This window comes from Lissotriton helveticus, chromosome 2_1 (genome assembly GCF_964261635.1).
Source record: "Lissotriton helveticus chromosome 2_1, aLisHel1.1, whole genome shotgun sequence".
In the NCBI taxonomy this organism is placed as follows: Eukaryota; Metazoa; Chordata; class Amphibia; order Caudata; family Salamandridae; genus Lissotriton; species Lissotriton helveticus.
This window is the reverse complement of record NC_136059.1, coordinates 427,055,181-427,078,014: the sequence shown is the minus strand read 5'-3', so window position 1 is coordinate 427,078,014 and position 22,834 is coordinate 427,055,181.

Below are 22,834 nucleotides of genomic sequence, written 5' to 3'. Positions count from 1 at the left end.
ATTCATGTTATTGTTTGCAAAGTTACTCCATTATACATGAATGCCTCTTAGGTAGTGCGTACTAAGCAAAGTTTTTAGGATTTATTTCATTTTGTGTCTGCATTTATGTATAGTATACTATATATTTTTACATAATTATGTGTAGAGTCTCTTTTGTGGTATGTTCATTGTGTTTCTGTGTGAGTGTGTTGGGCAAACGCTTTACACATTCCCTCTAATGATAAGCTTGACTGTTGTGCATCAAGCTACCAGAGGGTGAGCACAGGTTATCTTTGATGAGTAACTTATTTGCCCTGACTAGAGTGGTGGCTTCTGCCTGGCTTAGGTGCATACTCTAGCCAACCAGAAACCACATTTCTAAACAATACGTACCAAAATCCTATGTAAGTCTGGTTGGTGAACTCCGCTCTGCTTGCAGAGTCTGCAGAGTTTTCCGCAGTCCGCGTTAAGCAGAGCTCACGGAGTTCTGAAAAACTCCACTCCATGTAGCAGAGTGGAGTATTTCCCTTGCTCACATTCATCAACATCAAGATAGCAAGCAAGGAAAACCCACCACCCGGCGAGATTTTCCCTCATTCTCGATCGTCAACATCAAATTGGCGAGTGCAAGCGTGGAAAATAAATCTCCCGGCGAGATGTCTCAACGAGGGCGGTCAGATTTCTCATTGTGAATGCTCATGTGTGCTCGCTACCACTCATGTTGAGAAACCGTCTGTTTGCATTGAGAAAGCTACGGCTCGAGTAAAAATGTACTCGAGCAGCAGAAAGAAATCAACGCCAGCTTGCACTGTGCATGGTGCCGTTCGCGATGACTGCACAGAGCGGACAAGCACCTGGCACTGAATCACCTTGAACGGCATTTATCGAATGCACTCCGCTGCTTGAGTTTTTTTTTTGCATTTTGTTGAGTTCCGCATAGCAGAACTCCGTGTACTCCAACTAGGCTTAATGCTATGTTAGCATCACAAACCCTGTGATTTAGTCAAGTCAAGTCAAGTCAATAAATTTATATAGCGCACTACATACCCAGAGGGTCTCAAGGCGCTTGAGGAAGGGTGGGGAATTACTTGTCGAATAACCAGGTTTTAAGTTGCTTTCTGAAGGCTAGGTGGTTTTGAGTAAGGCGGAGGTGAATGGGAAGGGAGTTCCAGGTTTTAGCCGCTAAATAGGAGAAGGATCTTCCTCCCATGGTGGTTTTGTTGATGCGTGGAACAGCAGCGAGTGCCTGGTTGGAAGAGCGTAATTGGCGGGAGGGGGTGTAGAAGGATAGTCGCGTGTTGAGGCACTCGGGTCCAAGTTCGTAGAGTGCTTTGTGTGCGTGGGTGAGGAGGCGGAACGTTATCCTCTGATTGACGGGGAGCCAGTGGAGGTCTTTCAGGTGACCGGAAATGTGGTCTCTACGCGGGATGTCTAGTATGAGTCTGGCTGAGGCGTTTTGGATGCGTTGGAGTTTTTTCTGAAGTTTTGCGGTGGTACCGGCGTAAAGGGTGTTTCCGTAGTCCAGGCGGCTGGTGACCAGTGCGTGGGTGACCGTTTTTCTGGTTTCGGAGGGGATCCAGCGAAATGTTTTTTTGAGCATGCGGAGAATGTTGAAGCAAGAAGATGAAACGGCGTTGACTTGTCTGGTCATCGAGAGTGAGGAGTCCAGGATGACGCCCAGGTTCCGTGCATGGTCTGTTGGGATGGGTGCTTTTCCTAGGGCCGTTGGCCACCAGGAGTCGTCCCATGCGGAAGGGGAAGTACCTAAGATGAGGACTTCTGTTTTGTCTGAGTTCAGTTTAAGATGGCTGTGCTTCATCCACTCGGCTACTTCTTTCATTCCTTCGTGTAGGTTGGTTTTGGCGGTGTTCGGGTCTTTGGTGAGTGAGAGGATTAGTTGAGTGTCATCAGCGTAGGAGATGATGTTGAGGTTGTGTTGGCGTGCGATGCTCACGAGGGGACTCATGTATACGTTGAAGAGGGTGGGGCTGAGTGAAGATCCTTGTGGTACGCCGCAGATGACTTTGGTGGCTTTTGACTTAAACGGTGGGAGGCGGACTCTCTGAGTTCTTCCGGCAAGGAACGAGGTGATCCAGTCCAGTGCTTTTCCTTGTATTCCGACGTTGTTGAGGCGTTGTATAAGGGTGCTGTGACAGACTGTGTCGAAGGCTGCAGAGAGGTCAAGGAGGATGAGGGCGACTGTGTCTCCGTTGTCCAGTAGTGTTCGAATGTCATCTGTTGCTGCGATGAGAGCGGTTTCGGTGCTGTGTTTGGCTCGGAAGCCGGACTGTGAGGAGTCGAGGGATTTGTTTGTTTCGAGGAAGGCGGCAAGCTGGTTGTTGACGGCTTTCTCGATGACTTTGGCCGGGAATTGTAGGAGCGAGATGGGGCGGTAGTTTTTGAGTTCGGTGGGGTCGGCTGTGGGTTTTTAGGTCTCGCGCCTGCGATGCATATGGCGTAGCCATATGCATCGCGCAGGCGCGATACTATAGTTGCGGAGTCTGCTTCCCAGGAGACAGGAAATGTCACGCGCACGCTCTGGAAAGCGATCGGCGCCGGCCGCGCGCGCGTGTTCCCAATCTCCTGTCTCTCTGGGAAGCACACAAGCAAGCCCAGCAAGCCCCGCCAAGGCACCACGAGCACGTCCCACGTGGGCGCCTACCACGAGGACAACGGCAGCAGGGTAATGCTTTTTTTGTTTTATTTGTTATAGAAAAATTGTTTCGTCTGTTCTTGTGCAGGGGCCCGGCGCATGTTGTGTGCGCCAGGTCCCCTCTCCTGACGGTGTTTTTACTTTACTTCAGGCGGAGAGGCCCGTGTGTTCTGCGCACTGTAAGCAGCTGCACACATTCCAAAAGTAATGCTTCTTTAAAACTCTTTTACAAAATATGCGCATATTAACAAAATGCTGTCACTGCAAGCTACAATGCTAGTTGTTGCAGATATGGGCTCTACTGGACAGACAGACCCACGTCTGACTCCAAGAGCAGGTAGGTGCTTTAGCCACAACTGAGTCCCAGAGCACAGTTAGCCACTTTGGCCACGAGGCAGGCTGCATTCTGGAAACTTGTCACCAAACTGTAGTCAAGGCTCCGACTCGTTCTCAGTTAAGAGGGAAAACGGAGCTTTGTGGAGCAGCGCCTGTCAGAGGCGTGCCCCCCCTCCTGCTAGCAAAGGTCCAAGTGCCACAATTGGAATCCTCGCTCCAGAAGCTTCCTAATGACATATCACACAGGACATCGACTATTCAAAGGCAAACACTCCACTTTACCTGCCTACTATAACCCTCTCCCTAATGGTCCTTCCACGGGTATAACTGTTACAGGAACCTTAGTTATAATGCTTGCCTGGAAATTCTATGCAGTGCATGCCTCAAATATGTGCCATTCAGGGTACGTTTAGTCAAAATTTCACAAACCAAGTGCTGATAGTATTGAATAATTACAAAGAAACATATTGTTGTAAATGGTTGTTTATTTTCATTTACTCCATTCATAATTAGTTATGAAGGCAAGCCACCTACGTGTATATTTATTTTTTACTTCTGTACCGCCAGGCACATCTTACTTTTGCTACTGGCTGTCTTTATTTGTAGGATTCTCTAGTCTATTATTCCTCACATGAACACTCTATGTACTTCACCATGTTAAAGTGCCTGTCCCTCTCAGAAACAGTTTTCCACAAACCGTTATGTTTTAGTAATTGCACACAGCTATCGATCCAAGCATCTCTTTACCAGCCCTTTGCAAACCTTTGTAGACTTAGAGCTACCTGTTTAATGCAGTCAAATGGATGGCAGGCAGTGCAGGTCATACTCTTAGGCGAGTGCTACGAATCACACTAACTAAGCCAGTTTAGTAGCAGGGTTGAATCTACTACCCTTTATAGAAAGCAAATGGAAGCAGTGAGGGGATAATCCTAGGCAGTAGGCGCATGAACCTCTGTTGTCCGTAGGGAAGGTCTGGATGTCATAAGTAATCCTCATACAGTTCTGCCCTTCCCTCTCACGATACTGGATAGGGAAAGTGAGCAATTTTTCCTGCTTATAACATGTAATTTTTGCGAAAATTACAGGGATTACATGAATTGCTTCTAGGCAATCGTCTGTATGGAAACCCAATGCCAAATATGCACCCATGTACAAAAGGCAAAATAACAGCTCAATGTTTTGTCCTAGCACTTTCTAAAGTCACTCAGAAAACATTGCTAGCATAGTTCGCAGGAGATAGTTTCTGATCATTCCAAGTCTCCCACCATCAAGCATACAGATACGTCTCCCACCATGAAGCATACAGACCTTACGAATTACACATTAGCCCGATAATCACGGTTTAGGCAAGATTGTGTGCCTAAAAAAACTGCAGAACCCTAATTCTGGCTGCGCATGCCAGTGGAATGGCATTGAGCGGGTGTGGTGACAGTGGATTGGACGTTGAGCAGGCACACACAACCACATTTAGACCATCTCTTTACTAATGGCAGTGTAGGAGGTGTATGCTCAGGAGCATCTAACAACATAGGATGGTATCTGCGGACCTCATTTACCCACCTTTCATGTGTTACCACGAGGCCACCTCCCCCCCCCCCCCGCAGAAGAACCTCTGCAAGATGCTCCTAAAATGCACAATGCACGATCACCTGGAAAATGGACAATTAGTTATCTTTACTGCCTACTGAGAACAAAACAGATTATTTTGTGTACAAGTTTACCACTCAGAATTTTTATTGGCAGAGAACAAATCCCACCCAAGGGGCATACTTTTATTCGTAATACCTTTGACTTCAATCATAATTGGCAGTTTTAAGAGCCTATGTTGAGAGTGTTTTGCCCAAGCTCCAGCCATTTCTCCTCCTTCTTGGATACATGAGGTTGCTTAACTGCCAGAAATTGAAAGGAGGTGTGACGGATATGCATGCAGGAACATATTCACAAAGTCATTTGCGTTTTTAACTTCAACTTGCACAAAGGTTTTACCAGTCTAAAAATCTTTTATTCATAGAATGTGGATTTTCACTTTTGAAGATTATTACTCATAAATACATGCTCATACAGCCGTCTGATTGTCATATTATGGCTTTACCAAGAGCATAAAGGGGCTTGCAGCCACCCACTGCTTACCATTGGTTGGATTAACAGTTACTCTAATTTTCATACTTATTTCATAGCTTCAATTCTTCATTTTCCGTCTCTGGCTCTCCTGGAGCATTCCTAATTGTCTTGTTTTTTCATTGCTTCATTTTACAGAACTGCTTTTTTCTGGTCGCAAGTACTCCACGAGAGTGCATGTATTTTCAAGCTGTCCCACTACTGTGCTTCTCTTTCCTTGTCCATGCTCCATGTTGCTCCATCACGCCCTTCTACCCTCCCATCCTCTGTGATGCATTAAAAAAAATGCTGAATTTCCAAGGCCGGATTTTCAATTTTGCAGATTTCACAATCACAATTTTTGTACTAATTGTCTACTATGTGTATATGTACCTAAACACTTCTTATACCCAATAAATTGTTGCACATTTTCAAAAAAATACATCTAGAGATTAGCCCCTCACATCACCAAAAAGACAAAGCTATCCACACAGTTCCACGCCACTCAATTCAACTTACACATTTCCAATCTACACACATAATTCAACACCAAACCACATAATTCACCTCAACAACATAATACACAACATACATTCAATCCTGAACACAGAATTCCCCATCATGCCATAAAATTGAACATTACACCACTACATACCACTGCAAAATACAAAATACCATTCCACATAATTCCACTTCAAAATATAAACCATTCCATATTATAATTCTAATACACTCAATGCCACATAATTCCACTGCACACCATATCACATAATTCAACTACACAAATACACTCCATACCACACAATTCCACTCCCCTCAATTCCATAAGTAACAATTCCAATCCAAACCACATAATTCCACTAGACATCACATACTTAGACTTCATAACATATTGGTAAAATGCATTCTCATTTACAACACCAATAGGTCTAACTCAAGCAAATGCGAGACCTATTGCATTTCCAATGCTTGTTTCAGAAGTGCGCTGAGTTCGGCGTGTTTCCAGCTTTCCGGGAAGGTGGCGGAGTTGAGGGAGCAGTTGATGACGTCTCGGAGGTGAGGTGCGATGATGGAGTCTGCTTTGTTGAAGATGTGGTGGGGACATGGATCTGTGGGGGATCCTGAGTGGATGGAGTTCATCAGGCGAATGGTGTCCTCAGTGGAGATTGGGTTCCAGTCAGAAAGGGTGTTCGAGGGGGGTTTGCCTTTGGGGGTAGGTTGGGAGGGTTGGTCTTCGGGATGGTTGTTGAAGCTGTTATGGATGTCGGCGATTTTGTCGTGGAAGAATGAAGCTAGGGAGTCGCAAAGGATTTGAGAGGGAGTGATGTCGTTGGAGTTGGCGGTGGGGTTGGTAAACTCTTTGACGATGTTGAATAGTTCCTTGCTGTTGTGGGCGTTGTTGTCTAGTCGGTCTTTGAGTGCGGATTTCTTGGCTGTCCGGATCAAATGGTGGTGTCTGCGGGTGGCTTTTTTGAAGGCGTCTCTGGTGATGGAGTTAGAGTCTTTTTTCCAGGCTTTTTCCAAGGAGCGACAGAGTTTCTTGGAGCTCTTGAGGTCATCGTTGAACCAGGGGGCGTTTTTACTGCCTATCTTGATTTGACGTTTTTTCAGGGGAGCTAGGTTGTCGGCACTGTGGGTTAGCCATTGAGTGAGGTTACTGGCTGCTTGGTTAGGGTTCGACGAATAGGCAGGGGTGTTTTGGAGAAGCGATGTGGAGATCTGGTCGATGGAGATTTTGTTCCAATTTCTTCGCAGAGTAGGTTGAGGGTGGATGTGGATTGTGGTCTTTTTGTAGTTAAAGTGAACGCAGCTGTGGTCCGTCCAGTGGAGGGCTGTGGTGTGATTGAAGGAGATGTGCTTGCTGGAGGTGAAGATAGGGTCGAGTGTGTGTCCTGCGTAGTGGGTGGGGGCGTTTACTAGTTGTTTGAGTCCGAGGTTGGCTAGATTGTCCAGAAGGGTGGTGGTGTTGCTGTCGTTGCTCTTTTCCAGGTGAAAATTGAAGTCTCCCAGTAGAATGTAGTCCTCGGAGGGGAGGGCGTGTGGGGTGACGAAGTCAGTGATGTCTTCACTGAATTGTGTACGGGGTCCTGGAGGCCTGTAGAGGAGGGTGCCTCTGAGCGTTGTGTTGGGGTCGGTGTGGATCTGGAAGTGAAGGTGTTCGGCGATAGTGAAGTTGGCGTCGGAGTTGGTTGAGATGCGGATGGAGTTCTTATGGACGATGGCGATGCCTCCTCCTGTTTGGATGGGGCGGTCTTTTCGGATGATCTTGTAGCCGTCCGGGATGGCTATGGTGATGTCTGGAGCAGATGAGGCGTTCATCCATGTTTCTGTTAGGAAGGCGACATCCGGAGAAATGGTGTCTAGTAGATTCCAAAGGTCGATGGCGTGTCTGTGGACCGAGCGGGTGTTGAGCAGGATGCATTTTAGGTGGTTAGTGTCGGATGTCCGTTTGGTGTTTGTCGGTTTGGTGTGGCTCTTGGTGCAGTCAAACTTGCAGGAGTAGCATGTGAAGGGTCCATGGGTGTGTCCCGGTGTGGCTTGGTGGCAGTTTGGTGGCCGGCCGGGGTTGAGGGCAGTGAGGGTGGCGGCGTCAAACGTTATGCGGACGGGGTGGGTTTTGCGAGGACCAGGGGGTCTGGCGCTGGGCGCGGTCCAGGCGTGGACGGGCGTAGATGGGCTTACCTTCGGCGCACCTTCGGCGCGCATGGGGCGTGACCGCTGACCGTAGTTCCATCTGTCATAAATGGAGGGTAGAGGGGGGCGGAGCGTGGGAGGGTCAGCTGGGAGGCGGGAGCGAGGTGGAGGGAGGGTCTGGGACGGGTCAACAAGCTAAACAAAATGGCAGTAACAACAACAAATACTGCGAGGGTGAAGAAATAATGTTGGCCGAGGAGCGCTATGTGGAAAATGAATCACAATGCAGCAGTGGAGAGGCGCTAAGCGCTCGGCAGCAGGCAGGCACAGTTAAACATACAATTTAAATATTCCCAATGCAGAGTAATGCCCAGCAATGGCGAGCGCTTCCAAGCGCTACACAAAGTTTAAAGCAGATAGCTCAGATACACAAATGCGGCAGACAATCTAAATAAGCAGTAATGAGGCAGGCAGGCAGGCGTAATGAGCACGATACCGGAGGTGAGGAGCTGAGGTGAGCGACCGTTTCTGTTGAAAACAGGACGGTCACAGCTTCCACGAGGGCGAGGGCAGCTCCTAGTCTCTGTGGGTGGGAGGGTCAGCTGGGAGGCGGGAGCGAGGTGGAGGGAGGGTCTGGGACGGGTCAACAAGCTAAACAAAATGGCAGTAACAACAACAAATACTGCGAGGGTGAAGAAATAATGTTGGCCGAGGAGCGCTATGTGGAAAATGAATCACAATGCAGCAGTGGAGAGGCGCTAAGCGCTCGGCAGCAGGCAGGCACAGTTAAACATACAATTTAAATATTCCCAATGCAGAGTAATGCCCAGCAATGGCGAGCGCTTCCAAGCGCTACACAAAGTTTAAAGCAGATAGCTCAGATACACAAATGCGGCAGACAATCTAAATAAGCAGTAATGAGGCAGGCAGGCAGGTGCAATGAGCACGATACCGGAGGTGAGGAGCTGAGGTGAGCGACCGTTTCTGTTGAAAACAGGACGGTCACAGCTTCCACGAGGGCGAGGGCAGCTCCTAGTCTCTGTGGGTGGGAGGGTCAGCTGGGAGGCGGGAGCGAGGTGGAGGGAGGGTCTGGGACGGGTCAACAAGCTAAACAAAATGGCAGTAACAACAGCAAATACTGCGAGGGTGAAGAAATAATGTTGGCCGAGGAGCGCTATGTGGAAAATGAATCACAATGCAGCAGTGGAGAGGCGCTAAGCGCTAGGCAGCAGGCAGGCACAGTTAAACATACAATTTAAATATTCCCAATGCAGAGTAATGCCCAGCAATGGCGAGCGCTTCCAAGCGCTACACAAAGTTTAAAGCAGATAGCTCAGATACACAAATGCGGCAGACAATCTAAATAAGCAGTAATGAGGCAGGCAGGCGCAATGAGCACGATACTGGAGGTGAGGAGCTGAGGTGAGCGACCGTTTCTGTTGAAAACAGGACGGTCACAGCTTCCACGAGGGCGAGGGCAGCTCCTAGTCTCTGTGGGTGGGAGGGTCAGCTGGGAGGCGGGAGCGAGGTGGAGGGAGGGTCTGGGATGGGTCAACAAGCTAAACAAAATGGCAGTAACAACAACAAATACTGCGAGGGTGAAGAAATAATGTTGGCCGAGGAGCGCTATGTGGAAAATGAATCACAATGCAGCAGTGGAGAGGCGCTAAGCGCTCGGCAGCAGGCAGGCACAGTTAAACATACAATTTAAATATTCCCAATGCAGAGTAATGCCCAGCAATGGCGAGCGCTTCCAAGCGCTACACAAAGTTTAAAGCAGATAGCTCAGATACACAAATGCGGCAGACAATCTAAATAAGCAGTAATGAGGCAGGCAGGCAGGCAGGCGCAATGAGCACGATACCGGAGGTGAGGAGCTGAGGTGAGCGACCGTTTCTGTTGAACTTGCATCCTAGTTTACTTCATACTTTTAGTAAGGGGGTGGGCTGAACCTCTTCTCTGGATGCACACCGCATTGTATACTATGTTTTAAAACCAGAATTGGTTGTTACTATTGTGTTAATATGAGTGCAAATTGGCTGCTTATTCTTTCTTTTAGAAAGTGAGCATTTATCTGTGCTTATGACTCTGTGCTTTGTAGCCTGACTCCAATCCACATCTGACCAGCTACACTTGGCACATGCTTTCTAGACAGCCACAACACACAAAGGGATTACATCTGCATACTGATGGTCTTCCTGTACTGGTAGAGGGAATTCACACTTTAAATTTGTATAGATTGTGTCCTGCCCCCGTACAAAGGGCTCAGTTACCCCCTATTGATGTCTGGATCCAGGTTCAAACTGAAAGGGATTGTTGTGCACTTTTAAGGTTTCTTGTGAAGTCACCCCCCAACTTCAAAGACTATTTTGAGTATAAGCACATGGGCTCTGATGCAATGTTTTCAGACACTGCATGGATTTGTAACCAGACACTACTGGCTCTACATACTTCACCTTGTCAGAGGAATGCTGTGCTGCCTAGAGGAACCGCCATTGGGACTACTTGCTTTGTTGCGCTGGCCTGTCTTCCTGACTGTTAGGCTGCTGGAGAGACTGCCACTTTTCAAATTGCCTTTACGTGCTTAATCTGAGATGCGTCACGTTGTTAATACCCAGCACCATGGCGCATCTTTTGTGCTGCCGCTGCGTCACAAAAGGTCTCGGTATAGGGTGGCAGTGGTGAACCAGAGGGTGGCAGTGATGAACCAGAGGGTGACAGTGATGAACCAGAGGGTAGCAGGGGTGAACCAGAGTGTGACAGTGCTGAACCAGAGGGTGGCAGCGCTGAACCAGAGGGTGGCAGGGGTGAACCAGAGGGTGGCAGGGGTGAACCAGAGGGTAGCAGTGATGAACCAGATGGTGGCAGGGGTGAACCAGAGGGTGGCAGTGGTGAACCAGAGGGTGGCATGGGTGAACCAGAGGGTGGCAGTGGTGAACCAGAGACTGTCAGTGGTGAACCAGAGGGTGGCAGTGCTGAACCAGAGGGTGACAGTGGTTAACCAGTGGGTGGCAGTGGTGAACCAGAGGTGCTGTGATGAACCAGAGGGTGGCAGTCGTGAACCAGAGGGTGGCAGTGGTGAACCAGAGGGGGACAGTGCTGAACCAGAGGGTGGCAGGGGTGAACCAGAGGGTGCTGTGATGAACCAGAGGGTGGCAGTGGTGAACCAGAGGGTGACAGTGCTGAACCAGAGGGTGGCAGTGGTGTACCAGAGGGTGGCAGTGATGAACCAGAGGGTGGCAGTGGTGAACCAGAGGTGCTGTGTTGAACCAGAGGGTGGCAGTCATGAACCAGAGGGTGGCAGTGGTGAACCAGAGGGTGACAGTGCTGAACCAGAGGGTGGCAGGGGTGAACCAGAGGGTGCTGTGATGAACCAGAGATTGGCAGTGGTGAACCAGAGGGTGGCAGGGGTGAACCAGAGGGTGGCAGTGGTGAACCAGAGGGTGGCAGTGCTGAACCAGAGGGTGACAGTGGTTAACCAGAGGGTGGCAGTGGTGAACCAGAGGTTCTGTGATGAACCAGAGGGTGGCAGTCGTGAACCAGAGGGTGGCAGTGGTGAACCAGAGGGTGACAGTGCTGAACCAGAGGGTGGCAGGGGTGAACCAGAGGGTGGCAGTGCTGAACCAGAGGGTGGCAGTGGTGTACCAGAGGGTGGTAGGGGTGAACCAGAGGGTGGCAGGGGTTAACCAGAGGGTGGCAGTGGTGAACCAGAGGGTGGCAGTGATGAACCAGTGGGTGACAGTGGTGAACCAGAGGGTGCTGTGCCCATACACGACTGCATGGGTAACTTTGCCATGCAAGCGGCCCGCGAACACGCAAAAAGCCCCGCGAACACGCTAAAAACCCGGCAAACACGCAAAAAAAACCCAAACACGCAAAAATTCGCAAATTTGCACAAATTCGCAGATTGTGCGGATTGCAAATTCGATTTCTCGTGAATTTGCGGAACGCGAATTCGCAAATTTCGCCAATACTTAGTTTTAAGGATTCAGAAGGATTTCATTAAACCTCCTTGACAAAAGCCATGGGACTCATGAGTCCAGCCATCCAACTCTTTCCAAGCAGCCCCTGACGAGCCCTGGATGTAGAGTAGTGCTAGGCCTCAGAAAAAGTCAGCATATGCCAAAGCTATTCTTTGTTTTCTCCCCAGTGTGTGTTGAGTGCTTTTGAGCCGTAAGCGGCAATGTTAGTCCAGTGATTGTGCCCCCCGAGCAATGGAAGTACGATGTGCAGGCCTTCGGGGAGAGGTGTCATTTTGAGACCCCTTCTCTCTACTCACAACAATATTGCAAGCACCTGGAATCCCAGTTGTGAGGCACTTCTGTCATGACAGATGTAGAGAGCCAGCCTCTCATGCCACCATGCCAAGGAAGGTGATCATACTGAGGAAGAGCCGGACAGGAAAGGGATCGCCACCACTGTATCAGCATCCCTGGTGCTGGAAAAGGAGGCTAGTGCCTGCCTGCAGACCAACAAGGCTGCCCCAAACCCACTGAGGACAGTCCCACATAGCCCGCCAGGTAGGGTGAACCCGAAGTTGGACCTCCAGGGTCTAGGTGGAGCCCTCCCACGCTCCCTCGCAAGGGGGCTAATATGGTTGTCATTGCCTTCTTCCTCTTTTACTGGACCTATTTGTGGTGATCCCCAATAGGGGTCCCGGTTCTGGCACTACCTTGGCGACTTTCCTAATCCCCGTCTAGGCGAGGGCACTTCACTGGGTTCTACTTTAATTAGGTTGTGTAATCAGGAAAGTTCTAACGTGACCTCAGCATTGTGGCCTGTGTTTACAGGTGCTCCTGCGTTCTATGATTGATCCCTATTAAAATCAATGCTATTGTTGTACAATATATGAGAGCATCTCTAATCTCGTAGTACCTACGCTAGGCATATAATTCATGTTATTGTTTGCAAAGTTACTCCATTATACATGAATGCCTCTTAGGTAGTGCGTACTAAGCAAAGTTTTTAGGATTAATTTCATTTTGTGTCTGCATTTATGTATAGTATACTATATATTTTTACATAATTATGTATCGAGTCTCTTTTGTGGTATGTTCATTGTGTTTCTGTGTGAGTGTGTTGGGCAAACGCTTTACACATTCCCTCTAATGATAAGCTTGACTGCTGTGCATCAAGCTACCAGAGGGTGAGCACAGGTTATCTTTGGTGAGTAACTTATTTGCCCTGACTAGAGTGGTGGCTTCTGCCTGGCTTAGGTGCATACTCTAGCCAACCAGAAACCACATTTCTAAACAATACGTACCAAAATCCTATGTAAGTCTGGTTGGTGAACTCCGCTCTGCTTGCAGAGTCTGCAGAGTTTTCCGCAGTCCGCGTTAAGCAGAGCTCACGGAGTTCTGAAAAACTCCACTCCATGTAGCAGAGTGGAGTATTTCCCTTGCTCACATTCATCAACATCAAGATAGCAAGCAAGGAAAACCCACCACCCGGCGAGATTTTCCCTCATTCTCGATCGTCAACATCAAATTGGCGAGTGCAAGCGTGGAAAATAAATCTCCCGGCGAGATGTCTCAACGAGGGCGGTCAGATTTCTCATTGTGAATGGTCATGTGTGCTCGCTACCACTCATGTTGAGAAACCGTCTGTTTGCATTGAGAAAGCTACGGCTCGAGTAAAAATGTACTCGAGCAGCAGAAAGAAATCAACGCCAGCTTGCACTGTGCATGGTGCCGTTCGCGATGACTGCACAGAGCGGACAAGCACCTGGCACTGAATCACCTTGAACGGCATTTATCGAATGCACTCCGCTGCTTCAGTTTTTTTTTGCATTTTGTGGAGTTCCGCATAGCAGAACTCCGTGTACTCCAACTAGGCTTAATGCTATGTTAGCATCACAAACCCTGTGATTTAGTCAAGTCAAGTCAAGTCAATAAATTTATATAGCGCACTACATACCCAGAGGGTCTCAAGGCGCTTGAGGAAGGGTGGGGAATTACTTGTCGAATAACCAGGTTTTAAGTTGCTTTCTGAAGGCTAGGTGGTTTTGAGTAAGGCGGAGGTGAATGGGAAGGGAGTTCCAGGTTTTAGCCGCTAAATAGGAGAAGGATCTTCCTCCCATGGTGGTTTTGTTGATGCGTGGAACAGCAGCGAGTGCCTGGTTGGAAGAGCGTAATTGGCGGGAGGGGGTGTAGAAGGATAGTCGCGTGTTGAGGCACTCGGGTCCAAGTTCGTAGAGTGCTTTGTGTGCGTGGGTGAGGAGGCGGAACGTTATCTTCTGATTGACGGGGAGCCAGTGGAGGTCTTTCAGGTGACCGGAAATGTGGTCTCTACGCGGGATGTCTAGTATGAGTCTGGCTGAGGCGTTTTGGATGCGTTGGAGTTTTTTCTGAAGTTTTGCGGTGGTACCGGCGTAAAGGGTGTTTCCGTAGTCCAGGCGGCTGGTGACCAGTGCGTGGGTGACCATTTTTCTGGTTTCGGAGGGGATCCAGCGAAATGTTTTTTTGAGCATGCGGAGAATGTTGAAGCAAGAAGATGAAACGGCGTTGACTTGTCTGGTCATCGAGAGTGAGGAGTCCAGGATGACGCCCAGGTTCCGTGCATGGTCTGTTGGGATGGGTGCTTTTCCTAGGGCCGTTGGCCACCAGGAGTCGTCCCATGCGGAAGGGGAAGTACCTAAGATGAGGACTTCTGTTTTGTCTGAGTTCAGTTTAAGACGGCTGTGCTTCATCCACTCGGCTACTTCTTTCATTCCTTCGTGTAGGTTGGTTTTGGCGGTGTTCGGGTCTTTGGTGAGTGAGAGGATTAGTTGAGTGTCATCAGCGTAGGAGATGATGTTGAGGTTGTGTTGGCGTGCGATGCTCACGAGGGGACTCATGTATACGTTGAAGAGGGTGGGGCTGAGTGAAGATCCTTGTGGTACGCCGCAGATGACTTTGGTGGCTTTTGACTTAAACGGTGGGAGGCGGACTCTCTGAGTTCTTCCGGCAAGGAACGAGGTGATCCAGTCCAGTGCTTTTCCTTGTATTCCGACGTTGTTGAGGCGTTGTATAAGGGTGCTGTGACAGACTGTGTCGAAGGCTGCAGAGAGGTCAAGGAGGATGAGGGCGACTGTGTCTCCGTTGTCCAGTAGTGTTCGAATGTCATCTGTTGCTGCGATGAGAGCGGTTTCGGTGCTGTGTTTGGCTCGGAAGCCGGACTGTGAGGAGTCGAGGGATTTGTTTGTTTCGAGGAAGGCGGCAAGCTGGTTGTTGACGGCTTTCTCGATGACTTTGGCCGGGAATGGTAGGAGCGAGATGGGGCGGTAGTTTTTGAGTTCGGTGGGGTCAGCTGTGGGTTTTTTCAGAAGTGCGCTGAGTTCGGCGTGTTTCCAGCTTTCCGGGAAGGTGGCGGAGTTGAGGGAGCAGTTGATGACGTCTCGGAGGTGAGGTGCGATGATGGAGTCTGCTTTGTTGAAGATGTGGTGGGGACATGGATCTGTGGGGGATCCTGAGTGGATGGAGTTCATCAGGCGAATGGTGTCCTCAGTGGAGATTGGGTTCCAGTCAGAAAGGGTGTTCGAGGGGGGTTTGCCTTTGGGGGTAGGTTGGGAGGGTTGGTCTTCGGGATGGTTGTTGAAGCTGTTATGGATGTCGGCGATTTTGTCGTGGAAGAATGAAGCTAGGGAGTCGCAAAGGATTTGAGAGGGAGTGATGTCGTTGGAGTTGGCGGTGGGGTTGGTAAACTCTTTGACGATGTTGAATAGTTCCTTGCTGTTGTGGGCGTTGTTGTCTAGTCGGTCTTTGAGTGCGGATTTCTTGGCTGTCCGGATCAATTGGTGGTGTCTGCGGGTGGCTTTTTTGAAGGCGTCTCTGGTGATGGAGTTAGAGTCTTTTTTCCAGGCTTTTTCCAAGGAGCGACAGAGTTTCTTGGAGCTCTTGAGGTCATCGTTGAACCAGGGGGCGTTTTTACTGCCTATCTTGATTTGACGTTTTTTCAGGGGAGCTAGGTTGTCGGCACTGTGGGTTAGCCATTGAGTGAGGTTACTGGCTGCTTGGTTAGGGTTCGACGAATAGGCAGGGGTGTTTTGGAGAAGCGATGTGGAGATCTGGTCGATGGAGATTGTGTTCCAATTTCTTCGCAGAGTAGGTTGAGGGTGGATGTGGATTGTGGTCTTTTTGTAGTTAAAGTGAACGCAGCTGTGGTCCGTCCAGTGGAGGGCTGTGGTGTGATTGAAGGAGATGTGCTTGCTGGAGGTGAAGATAGGGTCGAGTGTGTGTCCTGCGTAGTGGGTGGGGGCGTTTACTAGTTGTTTGAGTCCGAGGTTGGCTAGATTGTCCAGAAGGGTGGTGGTGTTGCTGTCGTTTCTCTTTTCCAGGTGAAAATTGAAGTCTCCCAGTAGAATGTAGTCCTCGGAGGGGAGGGCGTGTGGGGTGATGAAGTCAGTGATGTCTTCACTGAATTGTGTACGGGGTCCTGGTGGCCTGTAGAGAAGGGTGCCTCTGAGCGTTGTGTTGGGGTCGGTGTGGATCTGGAAGTGAAGGTGTTCGGCGATAGTGAAGTTGGCGTCGGAGTTGGTTGAGATGCGGATGGAGTTCTTATGGACGATGGCGATACCTCCTCCTGTTTGGATGGGGCGGTCTTTTCGGATGATCTTGTAGCCGTCCGGGATGGCTATGGTGATGTCTGGAGCAGATGAGGCGTTCATCCATGTTTCTGTTAGGAAGGCGACATCCGGAGAAATGGTGTCTAGTAGATTCCAAAGGTCGATGGCGTGTCTGTGGACAGAGCGGGTGTTGAGCAGGATGCATTTTAGGTGGTTAGTGTCGGATGTCCGTTTGGTGTTTGTCGGTTTGGTGTGGCTCTTGGTGCAGTCAAACTTGCAGGAGTAGCATGTGAAGGGTCCATGGGTGTGTCCCGGTGTGGCTTGGTGGCAGTTTGGTGGCCGGCCGGGGTTGAGGGCAGTGAGGGTGGCGGCGTCAAACGTTATGCGGACGGGGTGGGTTTTGCGAGGACCAGGGGGTCTGGCGCTGGGCGCTGTCCAGGCGTGGACGGGCGTAGACGGGCTTACCTTCGGCGCACCTTCGGCGCGCATGGGCCGTGACCGCTGACCGTAGTTCCATCTGTCATAAATGGAGGGTAGAGGGGGGCGGAGCGTGGGAGGGTCAGCTGGGAGGCGGGAGCGAGGTGGAGGGAGGGTCTGGGACGGGTCAACAAGCTAAACAAAATGGCAGTAACAACAACAAATACTGCGAGGGTGAAGAAATAATGTTGGCCGAGGAGCACTATGTGGAAAATGAATCACAATGCAGCAGTGGAGAGGCGCTAAGCGCTCGGCAGCAGGCAGGCACAGTTAAACATACAATTTAAATATTCCCAATGCAGAGTAATGCCCAGCAATGGCGAGCGCTTCCAAGCGCTACACAAAGTTTAAAGCAGATAGCTCAGATACACAAATGCGGCAGACAATCTAAATAAGCAGTAATGAGGCAGGCAGGCAGGCGCAATGAGCACGATACCGGAGGTGAGGAGCTGAGGTGAGCGACCGTTTCTGTTGAAAACAGGACGGTCACAGCTTCCACGAGGGCGAGGGCAGCTCCTAGTCTCTGTGGGTGGGAGGGTCAGCTGGGAGGCGGGAGCGAGGTGGAGGGAGGGTCTGGGACGGGTCAACAAGCTAAACAAAATGGCAGTAACAACAACAAATACTGCGAGGGTGAAGAAATAATGTTGGCCGAGGAGCGCTATGTGGAAAATGAATCACAATGCAGCAGTGGAGAGGCGCTAAGCGCTCGGCAGCAGGCAGGCACAGTTAAACATACAATTTAAATATTCCCAATGCAGAGTAATGCCCAGCAATGGCGAGCGCTTCCAAGCGCTACACAAAGTTTAAAGCAGATAGCTCAGATACACAAATGCGGCAGACAATCTAAATAAGCAGTAATGAGGCAGGCAGGCAGGTGCAATGAGCACGATACCGGAGGTGAGGAGCTGAGGTGAGCGACCGTTTCTGTTGAAAACAGGACGGTCACAGCTTCCACGAGGGCGAGGGCAGCTCCTAGTCTCTGTGGGTGGGAGGGTCAGCTGGGAGGCGGGAGCGAGGTGGAGGGATGGTCTGGGACGGGTCAACAAGCTAAACAAAATTGCAGTAACAACAGCAAATACTGCGAGGGTGAAGAAATAATGTTGGCCGAGGAGCGCTATGTGGAAAATGAATCACAATGCAGCAGTGGAGAGGCGCTAAGCGCTAGGCAGCAGGCAGGCACAGTTAAACATACAATTTAAATATTCCCAATGCAGAGTAATGCCCAGCAATGGCGAGCGCTTCCAAGCGCTACACAAAGTTTAAAGCAGATAGCTCAGATACACAAATGCGGCAGACAATCTAAATAAGCAGTAATGAGGCAGGCAGGCGCAATGAACACGATACTGGAGGTGAGGAGCTGAGGTGAGCGACCGTTTCTGTTGAAAACAGGACGGTCACAGCTTCCACGAGGGCGAGGGCAGCTCCTAGTCTCTGTGGGTGGGAGGGTCAGCTGGGAGGCGGGAGCGAGGTGGAGGGAGGGTCTGGGACGGGTCAACAAGCTAAACAAAATGGCAGTAACAACAACAAATACTGCGAGGGTGAAGAAATAATGTTGGCCGAGGAGCGCTATGTGGAAAATGAATAACAATGCAGCAGTGGAGAGGCGCTAAGCGCTCGGCAGCAGGCAGGCACAGTTAAACATACAATTTAAATATTCCCAATGCAGAGTAATGCCCAGCAATGGCGAGCGCTTCCAAGCGCTACACAAAGTTTAAAGCAGATAGCTCAGATACACAAATGCGGCAGACAATCTAAATAAGCAGTAATGAGGCAGGCAGGCAGGCAGGCGCAATGAGCACGATACCGGAGGTGAGGAGCTGAGGTGAGCGACCGTTTCTGTTGAACTGCAGGGTATGTGATCACAAACTTACTTTGTATATCTGACCCCAAAATGATTTTGGTACAACAACAAAAGAGTGCCTACTATTAAGGACTGTGAATGTACAAGTGACAATTGCCCACATGCATCAATATCGGCTTTTGCGAGTTCTAAATTGCGAAAAATAACGATTCGCAATTTAGAATTCGCAAAAGCCTATGCATGAATTTTTTCTTATTTTTTTTGCAAATCGGTAAAAATCGCTATTATTACCGAAATGCATAAAAAATGCGAATTTTAAATTGCGAATTCACAATTCCCATTCATTCCTATGGGCCAAAATGCCAATAGGAATGAATGGGAATTGCGAATTCGCAATGTGCAATTGCAATTCATCAATGCATTTCAAGGGTGGAGAGGGGGGGTCAAAATGACCCCCCCCCTGCACCCATGAAATGTACTTTTCAGCATAAGTTACATACACACATGTCCTAAGGACATGTGTGTGTGTAACTTTACAGTTTAAAAAATGCATTTTTGTGCATTTTTAATCAATTTCGCAATTTACCACGAAGTTGAACTTCGTGGTAATTTGCACTTCCAATTTTAAAAAACGCATATTTTTCTGTAATGATGCATAGCATTTAAGAAATCGCACAATTGCGATTTCTTAAATGCTAACGCAATTTTAGAAATCATAAAAAAGATGCGACTTCTAAAATGGCTTGATGCATCCCAACAAGCACTTTTGCATTCGCAAACGGCCGATTTTAAGGAATCGCACCGTTTGCGACTACAAAAATGCTTGATGCATGTGGGCCAGTGTCCCTACTTTCTAAAAACCACACTATGGAAAATATGTGCTAACAAATGAGGTCAACAGACTGAAAATGAAATAGAAAAGAAAAAATAATTTCTTAAAAGAACCCTCACTCACCCTAGTGGTGACATGCTTCATCATGGGTTTCCCACAGGAGGGACCGAATGCCCCCCGTGTGTGCTGCGACGCCTGCAATTGCAGCGGAGCGGGTTGTTTTGAAAAAAGTGTCTTAATGAAAAGTGATTCGTGATGTGAGTGAATATTAAAAGATCACAACTGGACCCAAACAGACTTTATTAATGGACCAATTGCTCACATTAAAGACAGTGAGGCCACATGATGGTTTGTTATTAGAACCACAGTGACCTAGTGTGGGTGGTCAACATGTTTCTGCTGTTCGGTGCATATTAAGCTCAGCTTTCTTCAGGACCAGTGAAAAAAATTGTAAAAGCCCCCGTTGGTCCACGCACGCTAAGGCGTGTCCACTCCATGAGGACAAATGCGAAAAACCAAGGAAAAAATAGTTGTTTCTTTCCCTATGTAACTCACGGTTTTACCCGCAACAAGTGCTCCTGGGATTTGCCTGGAGACTATCTGTAAATTAACAACAAAAACACAAATAAACATTATGTGTTTAACAAACAGTCTTTATGACCCAAAGGGTCACAACCTTCTGAATTCAGGGGAATACCCATTAATACTGTGTACAGCTGCCCAATGAAACAGACAATTTTGTTTACGATTTCCCTGATTGGCCTTTAAATTTAAGGTCTTGTGAATTATCAACATAACTCCAGGATAATGGTAGTAAATCACCCCTATAACTCACCAGGAGTCATGTCTGTAAACTAAAATTAATGTAAAGCCCCGTTAGGAAAAGGAACCAAAGCCCTAGTCAAAGAGCCTAAGGATCCGTAGTCATAGAAAGATCACAGATTATAATAAACACACACTTACATCGCTCGTGGTTTGAGCAAGCCACATGGACTTACAGTGCGGCAGTTTCTTCACGTTGTGCCCCGTCTAAAGAAGCGGGCAAAAATAGAGGCTGGTTTCAGTATATCTAATCTCTAACGTTCTCTCAAGGTATCTTCCCAATATCGTCGCGTGAAAATGTAATTACTTCCAGCACAGCGACTCGCCGCCGACAACCTAGACATTAGACTCCCGCAGTCCGGATCTTACCCATAAAGGAAACGCCACCCCATCTTAAGGGCGAGATCCGGGTCACGTGTCCCGTCCGGGTATCACGGGGTCAAGGTCTCCAATGGCCGTCGGCAGTTCATACTGAAGTCTAGCACTTGCGGTAACATTGTTTAAAAATTACCGATTCAGTCACTTATGTTTGTCGGAAAACTAAATAAATTGTGTCAAACCTAAAACAAACACTCCGTGATGCGCTGATGTCTAGGTCGCAAACTCACTTCCGGTTGACGGAACGGAGAAACTAGACCGCTAACCTCGCTAGAACTCACAGCGCACAACTTTATTAGTCCTAAGTCAAGGGAAGCGCAAAGGACAAACTCAGCTGTCATACTCATGCAGTGGGAGACTAGCACCCAGATATTATTTAGTAATTTTACAACTCGCAAAGATCATTCACACCAAGTGAACCGGGGAATGTACTCGTGGGATTCTGACATCATCAAAAGGTCCGAGCTGATATTTATAGACCTTATTCTAGGCTGGTGCTATGGGTCGAAGCTTATCACAGAATTAAAGATCGACACTGTCAAAGAAATATCACTAACGCAAGACACTTCCCCACGGAATGTCATAGTTGAGACCCAAAAGATGGGTCGACAAACGGTGCACCCACCTCTGCTCTTTTTCAAAGAGTCTATTTTCAGTGCCATGCTGTAAGTGCTCAATCACTGTCCAGTGGATCTGATCTGGGGAATGTTTATGTTCCAAAAAATGTGTGGTCATTTTCGTGTTATTCTTGCCACATCTTAGACTGCTCCTATGCTCACCAATTCGGAGTTTGACCATCCTCTTGGTCATCCCCACATATCTTAACCCGCAAGGGCAGGTTATCAAATACACAATGTTGTTTGTGTTGCAATTTGTGTGGTTTCTTTGTTACTTGAACCCCTGTCTAAGTACTGCAACTTCTTTTTAAGGCCCTTAATAGAAGCGACAAGCACTTATATAAAAGACACCAAGAGCTTGCTTGCTATGTTGAAAACTATTGAGTTACCGGAAGAACCATGTCTACTGGCCACATTAGACATTGAGAGTCTCTATACTTGCATACCGCAAGATGCAACAATTGATGTGATCTCTCAAACTTTGGAGGCCAACCCCTGGGTTTACAATACATCCAAATCCTTTGTTGTGGATTGTGCCACCTTAGCGTTGAAACGTAACTTTTTCCAGTACAAGAACCAACTTTTCTTGCAAGCAACCTGTACCTCTATGGGCAGCACCTTTGCCCCCAGTGTGGCAGGGTTATATGTGTTTAATTTTGAATCTACTCACATTTTACCATCTACTAACCCGTACTTTGCCAACATCATCTTGTGGCAAAGATACATAGATGACGTGCTGCTCATTTGGAAAGGGGATGATGAGTCTTTAGGTTCCTTCTTTGTTTGGTTGAACGAACGGGATTTACATCTCAATTTCACCTCTACATTCACCCGTTTGGAAGTAGTGTTTTTGGACGTGACTATTACACGTGTAGGCAATCAATTGAAAACCAAGACCTACTCTAAACCTACTACAAAAAACAACCTTCTACACTACACAAGTTTCCATCCCCAGCCACTTAGGGAAAACCTGCTGTTTGGGCAGTACCTCTGGATCAGGAGGAACTGCAGTGATGTCGAAGACTACAAAGAACAATCTAGTAACCTGACACACAAACTGCACAACAGGGGTTACCCCGGACACCTTTTGACTAAGAGTTATAAAAGGGCTCGCAACCAAAATAGCGACTCTCTTTTAGAAGAGCTTCCTAAGAGCATTACAGCCGAGGTACCACTAACCTGCGTCACTACTTTTAACTCGGCATTCAACTTAGTGAGCCGGAGTATTAAGAAACATTGGAGGATTTTGACATCAAACAATTGTAATTGGGAGAAACCTTTGTTTTCTTATAAAAGAGCTCGGAGTCTTAAAGACTCTTTGGTTCACACATGCCCACAGAAAGCACAAGAAACCCCAAGAAGTGTCCTGAATGCCTGGGGTCTACCACCCGTGGTGGGCCATTATCCGTGTGGCAATTGTAGTGTGTGTCCATCTCAAGCTCGAAAACATTGGACTTGGAACCCAGAAAAGTGTGGCAACAAAGAAACCACACAAATTGCAACACAAACAACATTGTGTATTTGATAACCTGCCCTTGCGGGTTAAGATATGTGGGGATGACCAAAAGGATGGTCAAACTCCGAATTGGTGAGCATAGGAGCAGTCTAAGATGTGGCAAGAATAACACGAAAATGACCACACATTTTTTGGAACATAAACATTCCC